Source organism: Salvelinus namaycush, chromosome 2, assembly GCF_016432855.1.
Source record: "Salvelinus namaycush isolate Seneca chromosome 2, SaNama_1.0, whole genome shotgun sequence".
In the NCBI taxonomy this organism is placed as follows: domain Eukaryota; kingdom Metazoa; phylum Chordata; class Actinopteri; order Salmoniformes; family Salmonidae; genus Salvelinus; species Salvelinus namaycush.
In genome coordinates, this window is record NC_052308.1 from 75,742,450 (window position 1) to 75,768,828 (window position 26,379).

General features: G+C 42.7%; 1 long non-coding RNA gene across 1 annotated transcript; it reads left to right on the plus strand.

Moving 5' to 3' along the window:
• Positions 1–361: 361 nt before the first annotated feature.
• On the plus strand, positions 362–25,118 carry LOC120018325. Its single transcript, XR_005472211.1, has 3 exons — positions 362–396; positions 556–810; positions 25,081–25,118. It is a non-coding gene; the product is annotated as an uncharacterized LOC120018325 (long non-coding RNA).
• Positions 25,119–26,379: the final 1,261 nt, after the last annotated feature.

Genomic DNA, 26,379 nt, shown 5'->3' on the forward strand with positions numbered 1-26,379 from the left:
TAAGTGTATACAGTAGATATTGTAATTAAGAATTTTATAAAGGTGTTATATTGTCTTGTATTTCAGGTCAGAAGTGTTGGATTGTGACTTACACCCATCAGAGTATCTGTGCTTTGAAGGGGTCAACAGTGAACATATCCTGCTCTTACACATATCCCAGTTATCATGAGATCAAACAAGCTTTCTGGTTTACTAAATGGGAGTCTGGTATGGAGGCTGAAGATCTGAGCTCAGCGCCAGGGTATGAGGGTCATATAGAGTACCTTGGGGATAAGGAGAGTAACTGTACCCTGAGAATCACAGACCTGAGATTGAGTGACTCTGCTGGGTACAGGTTCAGATTCATAACATCTGCAGGAGAGTTTTCTGGCTCACCTGTCTCCCTGACTGTCACAGGTAATCTGTCACTCATCTCACATCTATTACTGTAATTACCTTATTCAGGGAAGTCATACAGACATAATTGTGGTATGTGACGGAAAAATATCAAATGTAGTATTTCACATAAGAAACATATATAGGAGGATAATAATGATTTGTTTCCTTTTACTCTAGATGTTGTGTTGGAGATGGATCCTACATCTGTGTCAGAGAGGGAGAATGTCACACTGACATGTAGAACCAAATGTACACTGGACCCCATCACAGCCTACAGTTGGTATAAGAATGGACAGCCTATACCAAACAGCAACACCTACTCTCCTGTCTATATCCTGTTCTCAGTCAGCAGTGAGGATACAGGCAGATACTCCTGTGCTGTAGAAGGCCATGAGGATCTCCCCTCTGCTGAAGAGACTCTCACTGTCACATGTAAGTACAAGGGGTTTAAATCTTTAGTTCAGTATATTACAGTAACATTGTAGTGACAGATATTGGCTCCACATGATACTTGAATTGATCATCTTCAATAAGAGGATGGATCTAAAAGTCATTGTGTGGAAAAGTACATTTGTGGAAAGTTTGTGTAATATTTTTACCTGATCTAATTTGTACTATTTTTAAATCCACTGTCTTTTACATCAGATGGACCAAAGAACACCTCAGTGTCAGTCAGTCCCTCTGGTGAAATAGTGGAGGACAGTTCAGTGACTCTGACCTGCAGCAGTGATGCCAACCCACCTGTGGAGAAATACACCTGGTACAAGAAGAATGTAACCTCACCAAAAGCATCAGGACAGAGTTACAGCATCACTAACATCAGCTCTGAGGACAGAGGAGAATATTACTGTGAGGCCCAGAATGGAAGAGGATCTATGAACTCTACAGCTCTGATGATCATTGTAGCAGGTAAAGTTATGTTCAATAACTAATTGTTTTTCAAGGTAATCTTCTTCTCGTTTGCCTTATGACACTTTGGTTTATAACTATACATAGTCTTCTACTTACAAGTATTGCATTAATGTCCTGTGTTGCTGTATATTCATTTTCACTTCATAATAACATGTACTCGTGTCATTTATATTATCTTTTAGGGAAACAAACCTCAGTTATAACTGCAGCTGTAGGAATCATAGTGGTTGTTCTGGGTGTCATACTGGCTTCAAGTCTCTCTGGCTTCATCTGGTTCAGGTGAGTGAAAATGCTTATTTTAAAGATTATTTCACTTTATTATCTTCATTACTTTATTAATATATTCATTCACTCATTCATTTACAAAACAGGAAGAAGGTCTCCAAAACCACCTCTGACACAAGACACACGGCAGACAACGGACAGGTGAGTCTGTTGAAACAGATGTAAGATCAGTTTTATTACTTTGTGGGACATTTCCTCTCCTCATGCTATCTGTCCCCAGGTCTATTTATGTTGTCTGTCCTCTCTCTCCATCAGGGAGACTCTAGTCCAGTGTATGACAACATCTCAGGCATGACCATGACCCCTACTGCAGCACAGACAGCAGCCACCGTCAACCAAGATGACGTTCACTATGCCAGCGTCCACTTCACTCACTCCAAAATACAGGAAGTGACTCTGTACTCCACCATCCAGCTGCCTCAACGCCAGAAACAGGAAGAGGATGTCCAGTACGATGCTGTGAAATTCAACTGGCCCAGTGCTGCCAACCGGTGAGCATATTCTGCCATTACAACAACAGAGACAATTCTAGAGCATTGTGGATACACCACATTAAAGGAGAAGTTGGCTTTTTTTTTTACAACCAAATTTCTATTTTGTATGTAAAATGCCATGTTATAGAAGGGTCCAGACACCTTTTATTCTGACTTCACTTGTTTTAGAGAAACTTTCCCCAACCAGCAATTCACTTCCTCATCCTCGTTGTGCAGTAGAGGCTCTGAAAAACATGAACAAATGCTCCAAAAACACAATCTGTCTTTCAGAAACAGAAAGCTCTCAGTATAGTGATGCAGGACTTTAGATGTAACAGTTGTACACATGAAAGTGTCATTCCAAACTTTATCCACAACGTTATATTCCGTTTTGTGACTCGTGCTGTTTCCCCGTCCAACTGTTCCATTCTCAGTGTATCATGCTGCTAGAACGGACGAGAAGCATCGTTCAAGTCTCAACAACATGGAACATAACGTTGTGGATTAAGTTCTGAATGACAGATTTCATGTGTACAACATGTAAAGACCTGCATCACTACAGACTACTTAGAGCTTTTAGTTTCTAAAAGGATGTTTTGGGTGTTTTTGGAGCCACTTACTGAACAACGAGGATGAGGAAGTGATTAGATGCTTGGGGATAGTTTCTCAAAAACAAGTGAATTCACAAAGAAAATATGACCCTCCTATAACATTCCAGTTACATATGTTTTTAGATTTGGTTGTAAACAAGCTTTATTCTTGATTACAGCTCATTCATATGCTGCTGCTTATTGGAGGAGAAGACCATGACATCATTAATAAGCAAAAGAGTTGACCCCTAGTGGCCACTAGTGACGGCATTTCCTTACAAACCCAACAATATAATGAGAGAGTGGTGGTTTTGAGGAACTGTCCTGTGTTCCAAATGGAACCCTATTCCCTATTTAGTGCACTACTTTTCACCAGAGCCATATAGGCCTTGGTCAAAGTAATGCACTATAAAGAGTATATGAAGGTTTTTTGAGGGGATGCAGATTCTGTTTAATTTCTGTTTCTCTCTCTTCAGACCCACGGCAGCACAAGCAGCTGAGGACTCCTCTGAGATCTATAGTAGAGTGAACAAACCCAGAAGACCTGAACACAACAAACCCAGAACCAAGACCTGAACACAACAAACCCAGAAGACAACAAACCCAGAACACCTGAATACAACAAACCCAGAACCAATACCTGAACACAACAAACCCAGAACCAAGACCTGAACACAACAAACCCAGAAGACCTGAACACAACAAACCCAGAAGACCTGAACACAACAAGCCCAGAACCAAGAAGACCTGAACACAAGTTTGACAGAAACCCTGTATATCCGGACCTGTCTAGTCCAACTAAGTGTTATAATAATATATCATGATATGCCATTTAGAAGCACTTTTATACAAAGAGACTTATTCTGTGTGGATCCATCTGTCATGCCGGTGGCCCCATTGGGAATTGAACCCATACACCAGGCTCTACCAACTGAGACACAGGACTACTGTATTCACACTTAGTTGGAGTGCTGATCTAGGGTCAGTTTTGACTTTTAAACAATGATGAATAAGAGGGGGAACCTTGTAAATAATTTTTATGTTAAATATTTTTCCACTCATTTTTTAAGTAACATGGAACAGAATCTGAACACTATAACTTCGCATTTCTGAAGTAGCCTCGATGTCCAGTTATATTTTATATGAAGGCTGAGAACCTTATAAATATATGTTTTGATTTCTTCTTGATGTTCGCTCACAGGAACAATACTTATATTCTACAGTACTGTACTATTATATTACATTCTACAGTAATATTCTGATACATTCTACAGTACTGTACTATTCTATTACGGTACATTCTTCAGTACTATTCCAGTATACTGTACTATTCTTGTATGTTATACAGTCAAATTCTATTACAGTACTGTACTATTACAGTACTATTCTATTACATTATACAGTACTATTCTATTACAGTACTGTTTATATTCTATTACAGTACTATTCTATTACAGTATACAGTACTGTTTCTATTCTATTACATTCTACAGTCCTGTACTATTACATTCTACAGTCCTATTACATTCTACAGTACTATTCTATTACATTCTACAGTACTATTCTATTACAGTATACAGTACTATTCTATTACATTCTACAGTACTATTCTATTACAGCATACAGTACTGTTCTATTACAGCATACAGTACTATTCTATTACAGCATACAGTACTATTCTATTACAGCATACAGTACTATTCTATTACAGCATACAGTACTATTCTATTACAGCATACAGTACTATTCTATTACAGCATACAGTACTATTCTATTACAGCATACAGTACTATTCTATTACAGCATACAGTACTATTCTATTAAAGTATACAGTCCTGTACTATTACAGTATAAAGTACTGTTAGATGATACATAATATATGTTTTTTTTATATTTTCATATACATTTATTATTGGTTTTATGACAAAGTTATGGTAGTATTTTGCCTCAATGTTCTGATGCAACGTTTCTTATCACTTTGTAGTGTCATTGACTGTCTGTGATGACATGCTATTTTATTAAATCGATTACCTAACGTTTAACTGATTACGTGATTGAATTAAATCATGCAACAATTACCTCAGTAATAACCTGGGGCACCACGGAGAATATTATTTAAAGGAGTTCCGTCTTCTGAATGAACTTACAGATCTAAATCTCTTACATTTCAGTCATCAATTATTCTTTACCTCATTCAGTCTCATCTGAACGTCTTAAAATTATTGGTTATCTGCACGAACTCTGGTTTCCATAATGAATCAGCAATATACAAATTGGCTTATATATTTTCTAACTAAATAATCACACAGAATTCCGTAAACAAACACTAGAAATTGGGCCGGATGGGAGAGTGGAGATCCATGGAGGGGGTACATTTTACCCCCCTGACAGCCCTAATGAGTCTGTGTTTGGGGATAGAGGAGAGCTAGGGGTGGAGGCTGTGGGCTAAATATGGGCACCCTGTCCAGAAATTCCTCAATGGTGACCACACCATCTTTGTTCTTGTCCATTTTCTAACAGAGAAACAGTTGAATATGTAACCCTTTCTCTTCCCCGAGGGTGTCTCAGGAGGAGTGGGATATGCAACAAACTATTTCCATTTCACACCACACACACTGTACAGGTTACACACTTACATCTGAAACAGGACAAATATAAGTAACCTCTATTTGACCTAGGATAGATAGAGTAGGATAGATAGAGAACCAGTACCAGACAGGTATTAACCTGTTGAACTGAAAAGAGTAGGATAGATAGAGAACCACTACCAGACAGGTATTAACCTGCTGAACTGAAAAGAGTAGGATAGATAGAGAACCAGTACCAGACAGGTATTAACCTGTTGAACTGAAAAGAGTAGGATAGATAGAGAACCAGTACCAGACAGGTATTAACCTGCTGAACTGAAAAGAGTAGGATAGATAGAGAACCACTACCAGACAGGTGTTAACCTGCTGAACTGAAAAGAGTAGGATAGATAGAGAACCACTACCAGACAGGTATTAACCCTGTTGAACTGAAAAGAGTGGGATATATAGAGAACCACTACCAGACAGGTATTAACCTGTTGAACTGAAAAGAGTAGGATAGATAGAGAACCAGTACCAGACAGGTATTAACCTGCTGAACTGAAAAGAGTAGGATAGATAGAGAACCACTACCAGACACATGAGCAGAAGAGACTGCCTATAGGTTAGCCTGTTGGCCAGATAGCCAGTGAGGAGAAAGGAGAAGACAAGTCACAGCACAGGGGTAACCTAACCAATAATAACTCATACAAGATTAATGGCAAAGCAATTCAAAGGCAACTTCCTAGAAACAATGGACAAGAAAGAGCGGAGTCATAAAACGTAGAGAATTTGCAATATTCTGTATTACCTCCAAGTGGAGGAGGGAGGGGTATGAATGGGTGTGTGTAGGTGTGTTCATAGACAAAAAAGGACTTAAACATTTCGAAATGTCTGTTGTCCCACACAAAATCAATAAAGTTCAAAACACTCACCCAACCTCCCTTTAACTAAAATGTCAAACAGTCCTACAGTGCATTATTAGTTTACTAAAGGCACTGAACATGAAGAGAGAGCAGCACAAAGAGAGAACATATTTCACTGAAGAAGGAGATAGAGAGAGAGATGGGCTTAGCTGTTGTGTCCAGGCTTGAACGCGTATTTGTCCGTCCGACACAATCCTTGGTTGTTCGTTTGACAAAAGCTTGCAACAATGTTGCTCGTAATCGATGAGATCAGAGGCCAGAACGCTTCCAACTCGTCAGGAGTATAGCGCGATAACAACAGCGATCACACTTAGAAATGTTATAAACTAAGCAAGCTGAAACCAAACAAGACGTAAGCGGAGTTGAACACAACCGTCAAAACTGCCCCGCCAATCGAGAGCTCCGACACTGAGCCGGAAGAGACGTCTTGATTTCCTCCTTCCTGACTGCTGCTGCGCTCTTAAAGTGTACGGTGAAGACTCCATGCAGGATTTCACAACACGTGTTTGTGTGCTTATTAAATGTGACTTTGTCAAGTACTAGACAGTGTTGTGTTTCACCATTCTATCTGATGTATTATCAGTTTGTAATGTTGTTATTAGCCCAACATTATTGAGGACATTATTATTAGGATGGTGCAGTAATGTTGAGATGCCAGTAGGTGGAGCTCTAGTCTAGAACACTGGAACCTTCAGTACCACTTTGATGCAGCTGATGAGGAGTGTAAATTGAATGGGTTTGTAGAATAGAGTTGAAAATCTAATGGAAGGTGTAGACCTTACCATTAAATGCTTACTTACAAGTCCATGGAACCAGCCAACTGTTAGCATCATACCACCCTGCATCCCACTGCTAGCTTGCTTCTGAAGCTAAGCAGTGTTCACCCTGGTCAGGACCTGGATGGGAGACCAGAAGCTACTGGAAGTGGTGTTGGAGAGCCAGAAGGAGGCACTCTTTCCTTTGGTTTAAAAATATATACATCCCAATGCCCCATGGTAGTGATTGGGGACATTGCCCTGTGTAGGGTGCTGTCTTTTGGATGGGATGTTAAACGGGTGTCCTGACTCTCTGTGGTCACTAAAGATCCCATGGCACTTATTGTAAGAGTAGGGGTGTTAACCCTGGTGTCCACTGCTAATATTCACAATCTGGCCCTCATGCCACCTAATCATCCCCAGATTTGAATTGACTCATTCATCCCCCTTTTAAATATTCCCCAGGTTGTTGCTGTAAATGAGAATGTGTTCTCAGTCAGCTTACCTGGTAAAATAAGTCTTAGATAAATAATAATAAATATATATATATAGAACTTTGACCTGTTCCATGTAGAACTGAGAGGGGCAAGGCAACACATTCTTAGATATTATAAACATTCCAAATAGTAGACTATAGTAAACACATTCTAATATATTATAAACATTCTAAATAGAAGGCTATAGTAAACACATTCTTAGATATTATAAACATTCTAAATAGTAGACTATAGTAAACACATTCTTAGATATTATAAACATTCTAAATAGTAGACTATAGTAAACACATTCTAAGATATTATAAACATTCCAAATAGTAGGTTATAGTAAACACATTCTTAGATATTATAAACATTCCAAATAGTAGGTTATAGTAAACACATTCTTAGATATTATAAACATTCCAAATAGTAGGTTAAAGTAAACACATTCTAAGATATTATAAACATTCTAAATAGTAGGCTAGAGTAAACACATTCTTAGATATTATAAACATTCCAAATAGTAGGTTATAGTAAACATATTATAATATATTATAAACATTCCAAATAGTAGGTTATAGTAAACACATTCTTAGATATTATAAACATTCCAAATAGTAGGTTAAAGTAAACACATTCTTAGATATTATAAACATTACAAATAGTAGGCTATAGTAAACACATTCTAAGATATTATAAACATTACAAATAGTAGGTTATAGTAAACACTATTCTGATGTGCTGTTCTGGAAGTCATGCATGTTAATGACTTAAAGAGGAAGGAAAGGACAGTTCTGCATCAGCTACTTGTGTTCTGACTACTTTAAATATGTATCAACCACAGAACTGACACTTACTAGCAGTTCCCACTCACTACCAGTCAGTTGACTCACTGTACAAGACCTCTCCCCTTCAGTCTGTAAGTACTCTTGATATCTTGAAATATGGTTTTTAGTTTTTAGTCACAAGTCATGTACTCAAGGGTCTCAGACTTGGAGTGCTGATCTAGGATCAGGTCCTCCTGGTCCATATAATTATGATCTAAATGGGATAACTAATCCTAGATCCTACTCTGAGACACTTGGTGAATACAGACACTATCATATAATGATGATATAAAAGATATGTGTGACTCGCTGTTTATCCTCATAGCTTGGGGATAGGAGTTATCATTCAAGCTGGTGGTAACTGCCTTGCTCATATTGGCAGATTTTTCCACCTTGCCAGCTCTGGGATTTGAACCAGTAATGTTTCAGTTACTGGGCCAACGTTCTTAACCACTAGGCTACCTGCCGATACCGCTGACACTCTCCATATTACCAAACTATTATGATGTTATTTACACACCATCCACTCAAGGCTGTGATGATGATGTGTTGTTATATCTGCATCCCAAATTACACCATATTCCCTATAGAGTGCACTACTTTGACTAGAGCCCTACCTGCTGCCCCTGATGGTTTGTATGTAGTTATTCACCAGCTATAGTGTGCACTACTTTGACTAGAGCCCTACCTGCTGCCCCTGATGGTAAGTATGTAGTTATTCACCAGCTATAGTGTGCACTACTTTGACTAGAGCCCTACCTGCTGCCCCTGATGGTATGTATGTAGTTATTCACCAGCTATAGTGTGCACTACTTTGACTAGAGCCCTACCTGCTGCCCCTGATGGTATGTATGTAGTTATTCACCAGCTATAGTGTGCACTACTTTGACTAGAGCCCTACCTGCTGCCCCTGATGGTTTGTATGTAGTTATTCACCAGCTATAGAGTGCACTACTTTGACTAGAGCCCTACCTGCTGCCCCTGATGGTTTGTATGTAGTTATTCACCAGCTATAGAGTGCACTACTTTGACTAGAGCCCTACCTGCTGCCCCTGATGGTATGTATGTAGTTATTCACCAGCTATAGAGTGCACTACTTTGACTAGAGCCCTACCTGCTGCCCCTGATGGTATGTATGTAGTTATTCACCAGCTATAGTGTGCACTACTTTGACTAGAGCCCTACCTGCTCCCCTGATGGTTTGTATGTAGTTATTCACCAGCTATAGAGTGCACTACTTTGACTAGAGCCCTACCTGCTGCCCCTGATGGTATGTATGTAGTTATTCACCAGCTATAGTGTGCACTACTTTGACTAGAGCCCTACCTGCTCCCCTGATGGTTTGTATGTAGTTATTCACCAGCTATAGAGTGCACTACTTTGACTAGAGCCCTACCTGCTGCCCCTGATGGTTTGTATGTAGTTATTCACCAGCTATAGAGTGCACTACTTTGACTAGAGCCCTACCTGCTGCCCCTGATGGTATGTATGTAGTTATTCACCAGCTATAGAGTGCACTACTTTGACTAGAGCCCTACCTGCTGCCCCTGATGGTATGTATGTAGTTATTCACCAGCTATAGAGTGCACTACTTTGACTAGAGCCCTACCTGCTGCCCCTGATGGTTTGTATGTAGTTATTCATCAGCTATAGAGTGCACTACTTTGACTAGAGCCCTACCTGCTGCCCCTGATGGTATGTATGTAGTTATTCACCAGCTATAGAGTGCACTACTTTGACTAGAGCCCTACCTGCTGCCCCTGATGGTATGTATGTAGTTATTCACCAGCTATAGAGTGCACTACTTTGACTAGAGCCCTACCTGCTGCCCCTGATGGTATGTATGTAGTTATTCACCAGCTACAGAGTGCACTACTTTGACTAGAGCCCTACCTGCTGCCCCTGATGGTTTGTATGTAGTTATTCACCAGCTATAGTGTGCACTACTTTGACTAGAGCCCTACCTGCTGCCCCTGATGGTATGTATGTAGTTATTCACCAGCTATAGAGTGCACTACTTTGACTAGAGCCCTACCTGCTGCCCCTGATGGTATGTATGTAGTTATTCACCAGCTATAGAGTGCACTACTTTGACTAGAGCCCTACCTGCTGCCCCTGATGGTATGTATGTAGTTATTCACCAGCTATAGAGTGCACTACTTTGACTAGAACCCTACCTGCTGCCCCTGATGGTTTGTATGTAGTTATTCACCAGCTATAGAGTGCACTACTTTGACTAGAGCCCTACCTGCTGCCCCTGATGGTATGTATGTAGTTATTCACCAGCTATAGTGTGCACTACTTTGACTAGAGCCCTACCTGCTCCCCTGATGGTTTGTATGTAGTTATTCACCAGCTATAGAGTGCACTACTTTGACTAGAGCCCTACCTGCTGCCCCTGATGGTTTGTATGTAGTTATTCACCAGCTATAGAGTGCACTACTTTGACTAGGGCCCTACCTGCTGCCCCTGATGGTATGTATGTAGTTATTCACCAGCTATAGAGTGCACTACTTTGACTAGAGCCCTACCTGCTGCCCCTGATGGTATGTATGTAGTTATTCACCAGCTATAGAGTGCACTACTTTGACTAGAGCCCTACCTGCTGCCCCTGATGGTATGTATGTAGTTATTCACCAGCTATAGAGTGCACTACTTTGACTAGAGCCCTACCTGCTGCCCTGATGGTTTGTATGTAGTTATTCACCAGCTATAGAGTGCACTACTTTGACTAGAGCCCTACCTGCTGCCCTGATGGTTTGTATGTAGTTATTCACCAGCTATAGAGTGCACTACTTTGACTAGAGCCCTACCTGCTGCCCCTGATGGTATGTATGTAGTTATTCACCAGCTATAGAGTGCACTACTTTGACTAGAGCCCTACCTGCTGCCCCTGATGGTTTGTATGTAGTTATTCACCAGCTATAGAGTGCACTACTTTGACTAGAGCCCTACCTGCTGCCCCTGATGGTATGTATGTAGTTATTCACCAGCTATAGAGTGCACTACTTTGACTAGAGCCCTACCTGCTGCCCCTGATGGTTTGTATGTAGTTATTCACCAGCTATAGAGTGCACTACTTTGACTAGAGCCCTACCTGCTGCCCTTGATGGTATGTATGTAGTTATTCACCAGCTATAGAGTGCAATACTTTGACTAGAGCCCTACCTGCTGCCCCTGATGGTATGTATGTAGTTATTCACCAGCTATAGAGTGCACTACTTTGACTAGAGCCCTACCTGCTGCCCCTGATGGTATGTATGTAGTTATTCACCAGCTATAGAGTGCACTACTTTGACTAGAGCCCTACCTGCTGCCCCTGATGGTTTGTATGTAGTTATTCACCAGCTATAGAGTGCACTACTTTGACTAGAGCCCTACCTGCTGCCCCTGGTGGTTTGTATGTAGTTATTCACCAGCTATAGAGTGCATTACTTTGACTAGAGCCCTACCTGCTGCCCCTGATGGTATGTATGTAGTTATTCACCAGCTATAGAGTGCACTACTTTGACTAGAGCCCTACCTGCTGCTCCTGATGGTATGTATGTAGTTATTCACCAGCTATAGAGTGCACTACTTTGACTAGAGCCCTACCTTCTGCCCCTGATGGTATGTATGTAGTTATTCACCAGCTATAGAGTGCACTACTTTGACTAGAGCCCTACCTGCTGCCCCTGATGGTATGTATGTAGTTATTCACCAGCTATAGAGTGCACTACTTTGACTAGAGCCCTACCTGCTGCCCCTGATGGTATGTATGTAGTTATTCACCAGCTATAGAGTGCACTACTTTGACTAGAGCCCTACCTGCTGCCCCTGATGGTATGTATGTAGTTATTCACCAGCTACAGAGTGCACTACTTTGACTAGAGCCCTACCTGCTGCCCCTGATGGTTTGTATGTAGTTATTCACCAGCTATAGAGTGCACTACTTTGACTAGAGCCCTACCTGCTGCCCCTGATGGTGTGTATGTAGTTATTCACCAGCTACAGAGTGCACTACTTTGACTAGAGCCCTACCTGCTGCCCCTGATGGTTTGTATGTAGTTATTCACCAGCTATAGAGTGCACTACTTTGACTAGAACCCTACCTGCTGCCCCTGATGGTTTGTATGTAGTTATTCACCAGCTATAGAGTGCACTACTTTGACTAGAGCCCTACCTGCTGCCCCTGATGGTTTGTATGTAGTTATTCACCAGCTATAGAGTGCACTACTTTGACTAGAACCCTACCTGCTGCCCCTGATGGTTTGTATGTAGTTATTCACCAGCTATAGAGTGCACTACTTTGACTAGAGCCCTACCTGCTGCCCCTGATGGTTTGTATGTAGTTATTCACCAGCTATAGTGTGCACTACTTTGACTAGAGCCCTACCTGCTGCCCCTGATGGTTTGTATGTAGTTATTCACCAGCTACAGAGTGCACTACTTTGACTAGAGCCCTACCTGCTGCCCCTGATGGTATGTATGTAGTTATTCACCAGCTATAGAGTGCACTACTTTGACTAGAGCCCTACCTGCTGCCCCTGATGGTATGTATGTAGTTATTCACCAGCTACAGAGTGCACTACTTTGACTAGAGCCCTACCTGCTGCCCCTGATGGTTTGTATGTAGTTATTCACCAGCTATAGTGTGCACTACTTTGACTAGAGCCCTACCTGCTGCCCCTGATGGTATGTATGTAGTTATTCACCAGCTATAGAGTGCACTACTTTGACTAGAGCCCTACCTGCTGCCCCTGATGGTATGTATGTAGTTATTCACCAGCTATAGAGTGCACTACTTTGACTAGAGCCCTACCTGCTGCCCCTGATGGTATGTATGTAGTTATTCACCAGCTATAGAGTGCACTACTTTGACTAGAACCCTACCTGCTGCCCCTGATGGTTTGTATGTAGTTATTCACCAGCTATAGAGTGCACTACTTTGACTAGAGCCCTACCTGCTGCCCCTGATGGTATGTATGTAGTTATTCACCAGCTACAGAGTGCACTACTTTGACTAGAGCCCTACCTGCTGCCCCTGATGGTATGTATGTAGTTATTCACCAGCTATAGTGTGCACTACTTTGACTAGAGCCCTACCTGCTCCCCTGATGGTTTGTATGTAGTTATTCACCAGCTATAGAGTGCACTACTTTGACTAGAGCCCTACCTGCTGCCCCTGATGGTATGTATGTAGTTATTCACCAGCTATAGTGTGCACTACTTTGACTAGAGCCCTACCTGCTCCCCTGATGGTTTGTATGTAGTTATTCACCAGCTATAGAGTGCACTACTTTGACTAGAGCCCTACCTGCTGCCCATGATGGTTTGTATGTAGTTATTCACCAGCTATAGAGTGCACTACTTTGACTAGAGCCCTACCTGCTGCCCCTGATGGTATGTATGTAGTTATTCACCAGCTATAGAGTGCACTACTTTGACTAGAGCCCTACCTGCTGCCCCTGATGGTATGTATGTAGTTATTCACCAGCTATAGAGTGCACTACTTTGACTAGAGCCCTACCTGCTGCCCCTGATGGTATGTATGTAGTTATTCACCAGCTATAGAGTGCACTACTTTGACTAGAGCCCTACCTGCTGCCCTGATGGTTTGTATGTAGTTATTCACCAGCTATAGAGTGCACTACTTTGACTAGAGCCCTACCTGCTGCCCTGATGGTTTGTATGTAGTTATTCACCAGCTATAGAGTGCACTACTTTGACTAGAGCCCTACCTGCTGCCCCTGATGGTATGTATGTAGTTATTCACCAGCTATAGAGTGCACTACTTTGACTAGAGCCCTACCTGCTGCCCCTGATGGTTTGTATGTAGTTATTCACCAGCTATAGAGTGCACTACTTTGACTAGAGCCCTACCTGCTGCCCCTGATGGTATGTATGTAGTTATTCACCAGCTATAGGGTGCACTACTTTGACTAGAGCCCTACCTGCTGCCCCTGATGGTTTGTATGTAGTTATTCACCAGCTATAGAGTGCACTACATTTGACTAGAGCCCTACCTGCTGCCCCTGATGGTTTGTATGTAGTTATTCACCAGCTATAGAGTGCACTACTTTGACTAGAGCCCTACCTGCTGCCCCTGATGGTTTGTATGTAGTTATTCACCAGCTATAGAGTGCACTACTTTGACTAGAGCCCTACCTGCTGCCCTTGATGGTTTGTATGTAGTTATTCACCTGCTATAGAGTGCACTACTTTGACTAGAGCCCTACCTGCTGCCCCTGATGGTATGTATGTAGTTATTCACCAGCTATAGAGTGCACTACTTTGACTAGAGCCCTACCTGCTGCCCCTGATGGTATGTATGTAGTTATTCACCAGCTACAGAGTGCACTACTTTGACTAGAGCCCTACCTGCTGCCCCTGATGGTTTGTATGTAGTTATTCACCAGCTATAGTGTGCACTACTTTGACTAGAGCCCTACCTGCTGCCCCTGATGGTATGTATGTAGTTATTCACCAGCTATAGAGTGCACTACTTTGACTAGAGCCCTACCTGCTGCCCCTGATGGTATGTATGTAGTTATTCACCAGCTATAGAGTGCACTACTTTGACTAGAGCCCTACCTGCTGCCCCTGATGGTATGTATGTAGTTATTCACCAGCTATAGAGTGCACTACTTTGACTAGAACCCTACCTGCTGCCCCTGATGGTTTGTATGTAGTTATTCACCAGCTATAGAGTGCACTACTTTGACTAGAGCCCTACCTGCTGCCCCTGATGGTATGTATGTAGTTATTCACCAGCTACAGAGTGCACTACTTTGACTAGAGCCCTACCTGCTGCCCCTGATGGTATGTATGTAGTTATTCACCAGCTATAGTGTGCACTACTTTGACTAGAGCCCTACCTGCTCCCCTGATGGTTTGTATGTAGTTATTCACCAGCTATAGAGTGCACTACTTTGACTAGAGCCCTACCTGCTGCCCCTGATGGTATGTATGTAGTTATTCACCAGCTATAGTGTGCACTACTTTGACTAGAGCCCTACCTGCTCCCCTGATGGTTTGTATGTAGTTATTCACCAGCTATAGAGTGCACTACTTTGACTAGAGCCCTACCTGCTGCCCCTGATGGTTTGTATGTAGTTATTCACCAGCTATAGAGTGCACTACTTTGACTAGAGCCCTACCTGCTGCCCCTGATGGTATGTATGTAGTTATTCACCAGCTATAGAGTGCACTACTTTGACTAGAGCCCTACCTGCTGCCCCTGATGGTATGTATGTAGTTATTCACCAGCTATAGAGTGCACTACTTTGACTAGAGCCCTACCTGCTGCCCCTGATGGTATGTATGTAGTTATTCACCAGCTATAGAGTGCACTACTTTGACTAGAGCCCTACCTGCTGCCCTGATGGTTTGTATGTAGTTATTCACCAGCTATAGAGTGCACTACTTTGACTAGAGCCCTACCTGCTGCCCTGATGGTTTGTATGTAGTTATTCACCAGCTATAGAGTGCACTACTTTGACTAGAGCCCTACCTGCTGCCCCTGATGGTATGTATGTAGTTATTCACCAGCTATAGAGTGCACTACTTTGACTAGAGCCCTACCTGCTGCCCCTGATGGTTTGTATGTAGTTATTCACCAGCTATAGAGTGCACTACTTTGACTAGAGCCCTACCTGCTGCCCCTGATGGTATGTATGTAGTTATTCACCAGCTATAGAGTGCACTACTTTGACTAGAGCCCTACCTGCTGCCCCTGATGGTTTGTATGTAGTTATTCACCAGCGATAGAGTGCACTACATTTGACTAGAGCCCTACCTGCTGCCCCTGATGGTTTGTATGTAGTTATTCACCAGCTATAGAGTGCACTACTTTGACTAGAGCCCTACCTGCTGCCCCTGATGGTTTGTATGTAGTTATTCACCAGCTATAGAGTGCACTACTTTGACTAGAGCCCTACCTGCTGCCCTTGATGGTATGTATGTAGTTATTCACCAGCTATAGAGTGCAATACTTTGACTAGAGCCCTACCTGCTGCCCCTGATGGTATGTATGTAGTTATTCACCAGCTATAGAGTGCACTACTTTGACTAGAGCCCTACCTGCTGCCCCTGATGGTATGTATGTAGTTATTCACCAGCTATAGAGTGCACTACTTTGACTAGAGCCCTACCTGCTGCCCCTGATGGTTTGTATGTAGTTATTCACCAGCTATAGAGTGCACTACTTTGACTAGAGCCCTACCTGCTGCCCCTGATGGTTTGTATGTAGTTATTCACCAGCTATAGAGTGCACTACTTTGACTAGAGCCCTACCTGCTGCCCCTGATGGTATGTAGTTATTCACCAGCTACAGAGTGCACTACTTTGACTAGAGCCCTACCTGCTGCCCCTGATGGTATGTATGTAGTTATTCACCAGCTATAGAGTGCACTACTTTGACTAGAGCCCTACCTGCTGCCCCTGATGGTATGTATGTAGTTATTCACCAGCTATAGTGTGCACTACTTTGACTAGAGCCCTACCTGCTGCCCCTGATGGTATGTATGTAGTTATTCACCAGCTATAGAGTGCACTACTTTGACTAGAGCCCTACCTGCTGCCCCTGATGGTATGTATGTAGTTATTCACCAGCTATAGAGTGCACTACTTTGACTAGAGCCCTACCTGCTGCCCTGATGGTTTGTATGTAGTTATTCACCAGCTATAGAGTGCACTACTTTGACTAGAGCCCTACCTGCTGCCCCTGATGGTATGTATGTAGTTATTCACCAGCTATAGAGTGCACTACTTTGACTAGAGCCCTACCTGCTGCCCCTGATGGTTTGTATGTAGTTATTCACCAGCTATAGAGTGCACTACTTTGACTAGAGCCCTACCTGCTGCCCCTGATGGTATGTATGTAGTTATTCACCAGCTATAGAGTGCACTACTTTGACTAGAGCCCTACCTGCTGCCCCTGATGGTTTGTATGTAGTTATTCACCAGCTATAGAGTGCACTACATTTGACTAGAGCCCTACCTGCTGCCCCTGATGGTTTGTATGTAGTTATTCACCAGCTATAGAGTGCACTACTTTGACTAGAGCCCTACCTGCTGCCCCTGATGGTTTGTATGTAGTTATTCACCAGCTATAGAGTGCACTACTTTGACTAGAGCCCTACCTGCTGCCCTTGATGGTATGTATGTAGTTATTCACCAGCTATAGAGTGCAATACTTTGACTAGAGCCCTACCTGCTGCCCCTGATGGTATGTATGTAGTTATTCACCAGCTATAGAGTGCACTACTTTGACTAGAGCCCTACCTGCTGCCCCTGATGGTATGTATGTAGTTATTCACCAGCTATAGAGTGCACTACTTTGACTAGAGCCGTACCTGCTGCCCCTGATGGTTTGTATGTAGTTATTCACCAGCTATAGAGTGCACTACTTTGACTAGAGCCCTACCTGCTGCCCCTGATGGTTTGTATGTAGTTATTCACCAGCTATAGAGTGCACTACTTTGACTAGAGCCCTACCTGCTGCCCCTGATGGTTTGTATGTAGTTATTCACCAGCTATAGAGTGCACTACTTTGACTAGAGCCCTACCTGCTGCCCCTGATGGTATGTAGTTATTCACCAGCTACAGAGTGCACTACTTTGACTAGAGCCCTACCTGCTGCCCCTGATGGTATGTATGTAGTTATTCACCAGCTATAGAGTGCACTACTTTGACTAGAGCCCTACCTGCTGCCCCTGATGGTATGTATGTAGTTATTCACCAGCTATAGTGTGCACTACTTTGACTAGAGCCCTACCTGCTGCCCCTGATGGTATGTATGTAGTTATTCACCAGCTATAGAGTGCACTACTTTGACTAGAGCCCTACCTGCTGCCCCTGATGGTATGTATGTAGTTATTCACCAGCTATAGAGTGCACTACTTTGACTAGAGCCCTACCTGCTGCCCCTGATGGTATGTATGTAGTTATTCACCAGCTATAGAGTGCACTACTTTGACTAGAGCCCTACCTGCTGCCCCTGATGGTATGTATGTAGTTATTCACCAGCTATAGAGTGCACTACTTTGACTAGAGCCCTACCTTCTGCCCCTGATGGTATGTATGTAGTTATTCACCAGCTATAGAGTGCACTACTTTGACTAGAGCCCTACCTGCTGCCCCTGATGGTATGTATGTAGTTATTCACCAGCTATAGAGTGCACTACTTTGACTAGAGCCCTACCTGCTGCCCCTGATGGTATGTATTTTAGTTATTCACCAGCTATAGAGTGCACTACTTTGACTAGAGCCCTACCTGCTGCCCCTGATGGTATGTATGTAGTTATTCACCAGCTATAGAGTGCACTACTTTGACTAGAGCCCTACCTGCTGCCCCTGATGGTTTGTATGTAGTTATTCACCAGCTATAGAGTGCACTACTTTGACTAGAGCCCTACCTGCTGCCCCTGATGGTATGTATGTAGTTATTCACCAGCTACAGAGTGCACTACTTTGACTAGAGCCCTACCTGCTGCCCCTGATGGTTTGTATGTAGTTATTCACCAGCTATAGAGTGCACTACTTTGACTAGAACCCTACCTGCTGCCCCTGATGGTTTGTATGTAGTTATTCACCAGCTATAGAGTGCACTACTTTGACTAGAGCCCTACCTGCTGCCCCTGATGGTTTGTATGTAGTTATTCACCAGCTATAGAGTGCACTACTTTGACTAGAACCCTACCTGCTGCCCCTGATGGTTTGTATGTAGTTATTCACCAGCTATAGAGTGCACTACTTTGACTAGAACCCTACCTGCTGCCCCTGATGGTTTGTATGTAGTTATTCACCTGCTATAGAGTGCACTACTTTGACTAGAGCCCTACCTGCTGCCCCTGATGGTTTGTATGTAGTTATTCACCAGCTATAGAGTGCACTACTTTGACTAGAACCCTACCTGCTGCCCCTGATGGTTTGTATGTAGTTATTCACCAGCTATAGAGTGCACTACTTTGACTAGAGCCCTACCTGCTGCCCCTGATGGTTTGTATGTAGTTATTCACCAGCTATAGAGTGCACTACTTTGACTAGAGCCCTACCTGCTGCCCCTGATGGTATGTATGTAGTTATTCACCAGCTATAGAGTGCACTACTTTGACTAGAGCCCTACCTGCTGCCCCTGATGGTTTGTATGTAGTTATTCACCAGCTATAGAGTGCACTACTTTGACTAGAGCCCTACCTGCTGCCCCTGATGGTTTGTATGTAGTTATTCACCAGCTATAGAGTGCACTACTTTGACTAGAGCCCTACCTGCTGCCCCTGATGGTATGTATGTAGTTATTCACCAGCTATAGAGTGCACTACTTTGACTAGAGCCCTACCTGCTGCCCCTGATGGTTTGTATGTAGTTATTCACCAGCTATAGAGTGCACTACTTTGACTAGAGCCCTACCTGCTGCCCCTGATGGTATGTATGTAGTTATTCACCAGCTATAGAGTGCACTACTTTGACTAGAGCCCTACCTGCTGCCCCTGATGGTTTGTATGTAGTTATTCACCAGCTATAGAGTGCACTACTTTGACTAGAGCCCTACCTGCTGCCCCTGATGGTATGTATGTAGTTATTCACCAGCTATAGAGTGCACTACTTTGACTAGAGCCCTACCTGCTGCCCCTGATGGTTTGTATGTAGTTATTCACCAGCTATAGAGTGCACTACTTTGACTAGAGCCCTACCTGCTGCCCCTGATGGTTTGTATGTAGTTATTCACCAGCTATAGAGTGCACTACTTTGACTAGAGCCCTACCTGCTGCCCCTGATGGTTTGTATGTAGTTATTCACCAGCTATAGAGTGCACTACTTTGACTAGAGCCCTACCTGCTGCCCCTGATGGTTTGTATGTAGTTATTCACCAGCTATAGAGTGCACTACTTTGACTAGAGCCCTACCTGCTGCCCCTGATGGTTTGTTTGTAGTTATTCACCAGCTATAAAGTGAGTTGTTGTTTATGTTTCTAAGACTGCAGGGTGGGAGATGCAACAATGGCCTTGAGAACAGCAGGAAGTGTGTTGGTGGTCTTTCTCTGGTCTGTAGCAGGTATGGTCTCATTCTTATCTTTTAGTTGCTCTGTTTATCAATCTACAGACATTTCTAAAAGGATAAGAATCATAATGCTATTCTGGTGTGTTCTGTCAGGCGTCTCCACTTCACTTAAATAGTTATCTTTTTACATTCAGTAATGCTTATCTGTGGTTTCCAATCACACTCAACTCAGCAACTATGGCAACAAAGTGTGGATAAACCCTACTGTCAGTGCGAGCCAATAGACCTTTCCTAATTCTGATACCGTTGTGTGGTGTGACTGTTTCAGTGGTACTATGTCACTATGACTGGAGTGTGACCTACACCAAGAATAGTATCTGTGCCTTGAATGGGTCAACAGTGGATCTGTCCTGATCTTACACATATCCCAGAGGTCGTAAAGTCACAACAACCACATGGTATACCTGGAGGAGTGGTGTTGGGTATACTTCTGACATCCAAGATAAGAATGAGGTCTGTATGGAGTACCGAGGGAACAAGGAGAATGACTGCACCCTGAGAATCACAGACCTGAAATGGAGTGATGCTGGGTATACTTCTGACATCCAAGATAATAATGAGGGCCGTATGGAGTACCGAGGGAACAAGGAGAATGACTGCACCCTGAGAATCACAGACCTGAAATGGAGTGATGCTGCAACATATTATTTCACGTTTACAACAACGTCCAACTCATGGACTCCTCGCAATGACTATGTCACTCTCATTATTACAGGTATTGTGATATTGTACATAGAATAACGCACCACTTCAAATTACACATATTATATTAATTCTCCACAAAAGATTCATCTTAACTTGTGACACAACAGATCCACAGTAATATGTTAACTTAAATCAATAGATTACATGATTTATGGCACACAGATTTACACATGTTTGTCTCAAATTAGGACTAGGCCCAATGAGAACAGTACAATTGTATTAATCTAGAGCGGATTGTTCAGTTGTGTTTTAATACACTCTCTGCATTCAGAACTGCAGGTTGAGGTAACATACACAAGTAATAGGAAGACACTGACCTGCAGCACCACCTGTACTCTGACTGGTAACCCCACCTACATCTGGTACAAGAACGGACAACATCTAGATGAGAGCACCTCCCCCCAGTACAAAGACCCAGTGTCCAGTAACTATGTAGACAGCTACTCCTGTGCTGTAAAAGGCCATGAGGATCTCCACTCTCCTGCAGTTTGTGAGTGTTTATTTATTAAGGGACAGAATGACCCTCCCCATGTACTGTAAAATAAATTGAACACCCTCCCCCCTCATAAAATTAACTCAAAAGAATGTTACCGACCACAAATAAGAATAACTGTAGCGACCCTGCCTTTATAAATGTGAATAACGACTTTGTCACTTCAGCCTGCTTTTGTGGCACAGTCAATGCCACGCAGGGCTACGGGCCAGACGTTTGAGGGTTCCCGACCACCACAGACAAGCTCGCCCTGCCTGCCTGTTCCATTACACTACGATAATATACAAAATATATGAAACACATTTTCCACCAACAGGTTTCTGTGCCAATGCAGCACACAACCAATAAACAAAGCAGACCAACTTCGGTCACTTCAATGTCATGGTTTGTGTTTTCAACACCACAATAAACAGACAATGTAGATCTGGACAGAGAACACACCCCTCCTTACCTTGTAGTCTTACCCAGTATTGAAGGCTTGACAGAGAACATATCCCTCCCTACCTTGTAGTCTTACCCAGTATTGAAGGCTTGACAGAGAACACATCCCTCCCTACCTTGTAGTCTTACCCAGTATTGAAGGCTTGACAGAGAACATATCCCTCCCTACCTTGTAGTCTTACCCAGTATTGAAGGCTTGACAGAGAACACATCCCTCCCTACCTTGTAGTCTTACCCAGTATTGAAGGCTTGACAGAGAACACATCCTCCCTACCTTGTAGTCTTACCCAGTATTGAAGGCTTGACAGAGAACACATCCCTCCCTACCTTGTAGTCTTACCCAGTATTGAAGGCTTGACAGAGAACACATTCCTCCCTACCTTGTAGTCTTACCCAGTATTGAAGGCTTGACAGAGAACACATCCCTCCCTACCTTGTAGTCTTACCCAGTATTGAAGGCTTGACAGAGAACACATCCCTCCCTACCTTGTAGTCTTACCCAGTATTGAAGGCTTGACAGAGAACACATCCCTCCCTACCTTGTAGTCTTACCCAGTATTGAAGGCTTGACAGAGAACACATCCCTCCCTACCTTGTAGTCTTACCCAGTATTGAAGGCTTGACAGAGAACACATCCCTCCCTACCTTGTAGTCTTACCCAGTATTGAAGGCTTGACAGAGAACACATCCCTCCCTACCTTGTAGTCTTACCCAGTATTGAAGGCTTGACAGAGAACACATCCCTCCCTACCTTGTAGTCTTACCCAGTATTGAAGGCTTGACAGAGAACACATCCCGCCCTACCTTGTAGTCTTACCCAGTATTGAAGGCTTGACAGAGAACACATCCCTCCCTACCTTGTAGTCTTACCCAGTATTGAAGGCTTGACAGAGAACACATCCCTCCCTACCTTGTAGTCTTACCCAGTATTGAAGGCTTGACAGAGAACACATCCCTCCCTACCTTGTAGTCTTACCCAGTATTGAAGGCTTGACAGAGAACACATCCCTCCCTACCTTGTAGTCTTACCCAGTATTGAAGGCTTGACAATCTCTGAATGTCAACTTGTTGGTGTTTTGTAACAGATGTCTCTTTCCGTTCATCAAATGTTTGCAGCTCAGTTTGGATTGATTGACCGATTAATTTTATTTGTCTGTTAAAAAAATACAAATATAAACAATATTTTTTAAGTGAACAGGATTGTTGTTTTAAAGGATTGTACAATAAAGTCAGGGACTTAATTCCATTGTGGTCCCTATGTTTTACATAAATACATATACAATTATACTGAACAAAAATATAAACGCAACGTGCAACAATTTCAACCATTTTACTGAGTTACAGTTCATAAAAGGAAATCAGTCAGTTGAAATAAATTCATTAGGCCCTAATCTATGGATTTCACATGACTGGGCAGGGTCACAACCATAGGTGGGCTTGGGTGGGCATAGGCCCAACCACTGAGGAGCCAGGCCCAGCCAATCAGACTGAGTTTTTCCCAACAAAAGGGTTTTATCACAGACAGAAATACTCCTCAGTTTCATCAGCTGTCTGGGTGGCTGTTCTCAGATGATCCCGCAGGTGAAAAAGCCGGATGTGGAGGTCCTGGACGGAATGTAAAAAACCACACAATCCTCCCCATAGCAAAAACTAAACAGATCTGTCACTAATACATCACTGTAAAACTGTATACAATGTGTTTCTGTGTTGGTTTCACTATGTAATATGAGAACTGTTAGCATTTCTAGAAAGAACTGAGAATATAATCCAGTTGACCTCTTAGTATGTCACTGTGTTTCAGGTGTTCAGGGTCAGAGCTGCAGCAGAGTGACTTACACCAAGAGGAGAATCTGTGTCTTGAAGGGGTCAACAGTGGACATATCCTGTACGTATGTTGGTTATTATTCCACCACATCAACATTCTGGTTTAGAAGTGATAAGTTGACCCCTGAAGACCTAACCAGGTCGTGTGGAGTACACTGGAACATACAACGGTCCCTTCACCCTGAGAATCACAGATCTGAGAGAGGAGGACTCAGCTGAGTATCGCTTCACTTTTAAAACTCACAACTTTGAATGGGGTCATAGTTTCCCAGGAACAACTCTGTCTGTCACAGGTAATACTACCCTGTATGATACAACTGTAAATCATATTGAATTACAGGAGAAAATAAATTAACCATCCTGTTAACACAGGTTTGTGGTTTTATACATATTGTTTCAGTTCTGCAGGTGAAGGTGACTCCTGCTGCAGAGGGACAGAAGACACTGACCTGTAGCACCACCTGTACTCTGACTGACAACCCCACCTACATCTGGTACAAGAACGGACAACGTCTAGATGAGCCCACTTCCCAACAATACTCTAGTAATACCCAAGTAGTGTTGGGTCATTCTGTGGAGAGTTACTCCTGTACTGTAGAACACCAAGAGGCTCTCCACTCTCCTGCAGTGTGTGAGTATGAATTAAACTACTATTCTACTTAGAAAGTATCAATCATTTAATATCAATGAGAAGAGTATTACTGCTTTATCTATCAATATTCATCATTACATAGAAATTACAGACAATGTCACAGATGTATGCATGTCTATAGTTAGAATGTTCAGTACCTCAAACAGTTGAAGCATAGTTTAGTAGACACTCAAGTCCTAAAGTATCTCCACATGTATTCTTGTTCATGTTTTGTGTAAGTGATAGTTCTCTGACTCTAGATATAATTTATTTTTGACATGACGTCATTTGAGGTAGTATACTACAGTCCTGACCCTCTGACATATTCTCCTTTACTAGATGCTCCAAAGAACACCTCAGTGTCAGTCAGTCCCTCTGGTGAAATAGTGGAGGGCAGTTCAGTGACTCTGACCTGCAGCAGTGATGCCAACCCACCTGTGGACAAATACACCTGGTACAAGAAGAATGGAGCTTCACTGAAAGGATCTGAAAACACCTTCCTCATCACCAACATTATCTCTGAGGACAGTGGAGAATACTACTGTGAGGCTGAGAGTATATATGGGAGTCTCAACTCTTCTTCTGTGTCTGTGGACATTGAGTGTAAATACACCTAACCTTCTCTTCTTTTGTTCAGAGAATCACACATATTTAAAGTCATATTTAACTTATTTCAATCATAAGTCCAAGTTCCATGATGCTCCTCATGTAAAGCACTTTGCATGAACAATGTGTTACATATTGTCCACCAGATGGCCCAAAGAACACCTCAGTGTCAGTCAGTCCCTCTGGTGAAATAGTGGAGGGCAGTTCAGTGACTCTGACCTGCAGCAGTGATGCCAACCCACCTGTGGACAAATACACCTGGTACAAGAAGAATGTAACCTCACCAAAAGCATCAGGACAGAGTTACAGCATCACTAACATCAGCTCTGAGGACAGAGGAGAATATTACTGTGAGGCCCAGAATGGAAGAGGATCTATGAACTCTACAGCTCTGATGATCATTGTAGCAGGTAAAGTTTAATCTTTAATACCTCAATACAAAATTACTTTTCAAAATATATCTTATTAATAATTATACTTTGGATTATTACACTTTTGTTAATAACTACAGGTTTGCTTATAAAATCCCCAAGTATTAACAAGTATTACATTGATATTCTATATTATTATTATAATAATATTCAGTTCATTAGAACATGCTGTGTACTCATATCATCCATATTTTATTACAGGGAAACAGACCTCAGTTCTGACTGCAGCTGTAGGAATCATAGTGGTTGTTCTGGTTCTCATCCTCTGTTTCTCTGGCTTCATGTGGTTCAGGTGAGTGTTTTTGTTGTTTATTATTTCACTTTAGAAGATTCAATAATTAATTAATTCATTCATTCATTCATTCATTTGTTTACAAAACAGGAAGAAAGCCTCCAAATCCACCTCTGACACAAAAGATACAGCAGACGATGGACAGGTGAGTCTGTTGGAATCAGAAGATGACTGTGATTAACGTGTATGCTTTGTGGAACATTTCTACTCCTCATGTTGTCTGTCCTTTCCCTCCATCAGGGAGACTCTAGTCCAGTGTATGACAACATCTCAGGCATGGCCATGACCTCTACTGCAGCACAGACAGCAGCCACAGACGACCAGGATGATGTTCACTACGCCAGCGTCCACTTCTCTCGTTCCAAAAACCAGGAAGTGCCTCTGTACTCCACCGTCCAAGTGCCTCAGCCCCAGAAAGAGGACGAGGATGTCCAGTACGCCGCTCTGAAATTCAACCTCCCAGTGATGCCACCTGGTGAGCATATTCTGCATTAAGGTCATTCATATGCTGCAGTTTATTGTAGGAGATGTCATCAATAAGCAAAACAGTTGACTCCTAGTGACCACTACGAACCCAAACTATGAACCCAACAATGGACATCTCAATACAATTACACGGAATCCAAACCTGCTGCGCGCGTGAGCCATCGTGCGCTATCGTGCATACATTTATTTTGTCCCACTACACCAAACATGATCACGACACGCAGGTTAAAATAGCA